At 37.9% G+C, this 3,134-nt stretch overlaps 1 non-coding gene across 1 annotated transcript; it reads right to left on the reverse strand.

Moving 5' to 3' along the window:
* Positions 1–1,365: 1,365 nt before the first annotated feature.
* LOC133827747 (small nucleolar RNA R71) lies at positions 1,366–1,472 on the reverse strand. The gene has a single exon (XR_009890398.1). It is a non-coding gene; the product is annotated as a small nucleolar RNA R71 (small nucleolar RNA).
* Positions 1,473–3,134: the final 1,662 nt, after the last annotated feature.

A 3,134-nucleotide genomic window follows, 5' to 3' on the forward strand; every position in this document is an offset into this window, starting at 1 on the left:
AAATTATTAAACAACTACCATAACCTTATTACATCACCAATAATAAACTTTAAGCATTAAATATACAAAATAATGCTTAAAACTAAAAACCCTACAACAAAATCATCAAAAGTAAACTTTTTACCTCTTTGGTGTTCTTGCTTAAGGTTTGGACCTTCCTATTAGCTTTGGCTCCTCCAAAACCTTTCAAAAACCCTAACCAACTTCTCCCAACAACATAGTTAATTAGCTATTTGAAACTCTATGCTTAAAACTTTACAAAAGCCTAGATTAGTGAAGCTTTACCTTAGGGAAAATACTTCCTAGACCAAGACTTAGCCTCCAAGTTTTCCTTGGTGTTCTTGAGGTTGAATATTGAGAGAAAACTTGAGAGGGTCTTCAAAAATCAGATGAGAGTGATTGAGAGAGTGTGGGGGTCGGTTTTGGGGGTTAGAATAGTTTATACTATCTAATTTATCTCAAAAACACTCAAGTGTTTTACTCCCACTTGCCCACTTGACTTGACTTACTTAAAATGAGATTTTATCTTTATTAAGTTGGGTTCACACCACTCTAAAATAGCACATGGCCGGCCACCCTTTGCCATATATGTGATCATTAAATTTTTTTTTTTTTAAAGGTTAATAAAGGTTTCATAAGAAGAAAAGTCCAAATTGGCTTTTGACACCTTTTTTCACTCTTATTAAGTTTTAATCACCAAAATTAACATTAATTAATTAAATTTAATGTCTCTCACATTTAATTTAATTAATCACATAATAAAATTTAACCTAAGGTCCATTCATGGAATAAAATTCCCCATTTCGGCAAAATTAGGCATTTACCACAAAATGCCTTAAAATTTCCATTTTCTTTTAGGTTTATCATTTTTGACCAAAATTTAACTTTTATGAATGTATTTTATGCCCAAAATATAATTGCCATGATTTTTCGTTTTATTTTCCAAGATTTTTACCCGATCAGGGTTTTTGTATCGGTCCAGGACCGAAAGTCTTATCTTGACTTTTAAAATCACAAAATTCATATTTTGGCTAGCAATAACTCATGGAATACTTAAAAACAAAATATAATATTATTTAAAATAATATTCTTAACCCGGAGGAAAAATCCCGACCCGAGTCGTTTAAAGGTACCCAAAAACGTAGGACGTTACAGTATGTGCATATACGGGAATTCGAAGAGGTGGTGGCTACATTCAACAACCGAGCTGATGTCACCAACATTGTGAGACTGAAATTCTTTCCTTTCTCGCTCAAAGACAAAGAAAAAAGCTGGTTGTATTCCTTAAGGCCTAGATCTATCAGAACATGGGACGAAAGGACAAAAGCATTCTTCGCCAAATATTTCCCGCCCCATAAGACTAGCAGCCTTAAGAGGCAAATCTCTGCCTTCATCCAGAAAGACCATGAAACTTTCCATCAGGTCTGGGAGAGGTTTAGAGATTTGATAAATCAATGCCCACATCATGGATACGAAAGCTGGCGTCTGATAAGCTATTTCTATGACGGTCTCACAACCGGACAAAGACAATTCGTACAAATGATGTGCAATGGCGAATTCCTTCAAAAAGATCCCGATGAAGTTTTCGAGTACCTCGACGATCTCGCTGAAAAATCCTACACATGGAATGGACCGAGTCCTATGGACAAGCCACGATCAACTGGAATCTACCAATTAAGGGAAGATGACAACGTCAAAAGCCAAATTGAATCATTGAGACAAAAATTCGAGGCTTTCAAATCTCAAGAAGGTAGAGGAATCCACATGGCTGCAAAGGTAGAGACACGAGATCCATGCTTCATCTGTGGAGGAACGGAACATCAACCGCAAGAGTGCCCAACTCTTGGTGAGCTAAGAGGAGGAAATGAGGAACACTGCAATGCTTTAGGGGATTACAAGAAGCCTTATAACCCTTTCTCAAACACTTACAATCCTGGTTGGCGCAACCATCCAAATTTCACCTGGAAGGATTCGAACCAAACATCTGGAAGCCAATGGAGGCTTGAGCAGCAACAATCACCAAAATCATACATTGCTCCTCAAAATAACATGCAGTCAAGTAATTCTCTTGAGAATACTTTGCAAATGCTTGTGCAAACTCAGATAGCCTCAACTCAAGAGCTCAAATCTTGTTTCACACAAATGGTAGAGGAAATGAAGGACATGAAAATCCAAATGACAAAGCTAAACACTACTTTGGCGATTCAAGAGCATGGGAGACTTCCCGCTCAACCTCTAATCCATCAAAAAGGGAAACACATGGCACAAACCTCCTCCTCTGTAGATACAAATTTCAAAGAGGTTAATGCCATCACTACTCGAAGTGGTCAAAGTACGGTTTTACCGTTAACTAAGACAATGAGTACGTCAATGCCCACTCCAGATGATGATGTGCCAATAAGCATTCCAGTAAAAGCACCCTTTCCTCAAGATTTGAAATCCACTGGAAAGGTACTGGAAAATCATGGTGAAATCCTAGACCTTTTAACAGAAGTGAAGATCAACTTGCCATTGTTGCATGTGATCAAACAAGTGCTAGCTTATGCCAAGGTAATCAAGGATTTGTGCACCATTAAAAGAAAGCATCATGTCAAGAAAACTGCATTCTTGGCAGAACAAGTTAGCGCGGTAATTGACTGCAAAACACCGCCTAAGTATAAAGATCCTGGTTGTCCCAACATCTCATGCCAAATAGGGGAACAAGAATTTGGTCAAGCACTTCTAGACTTAGGAGCAAGTGTAAATCTCATGCCATATTCAATATACTTGCAATTAGGTCTAGGAGAACTCAAGCCCACATCTGTGGTGCTACAATTGGCTGATCGATCAGTTAAGAAACCTCGGGGAATAGTAGAAGACGTTCTGATTCAAATTGAAAAATCCTATTACCCTGTTGATTTTCTCATCTTGGACACTCAATCTGAAGTGAGTATAGAGTCTGAAATTCCCATCATTCTTGGTAGACCTTTCCTCGCAACAGCTAATGCACTCATTAACTGTAGGAATGGTCTCATGAAAATCTCTTTCGGGAACATGACTCTAGAAGTGAATGTTTTCCACATCGGCAAACAACCACATGACAACGATGAGTGTTTCCAATTCTATTTGATCGATACACTTATTTCGGAAGAGGT

The sequence above is a fragment of the Humulus lupulus genome, chromosome 3 (genome assembly GCF_963169125.1).
Source record: "Humulus lupulus chromosome 3, drHumLupu1.1, whole genome shotgun sequence".
In the NCBI taxonomy this organism is placed as follows: Eukaryota; Viridiplantae; Streptophyta; class Magnoliopsida; order Rosales; family Cannabaceae; genus Humulus; species Humulus lupulus.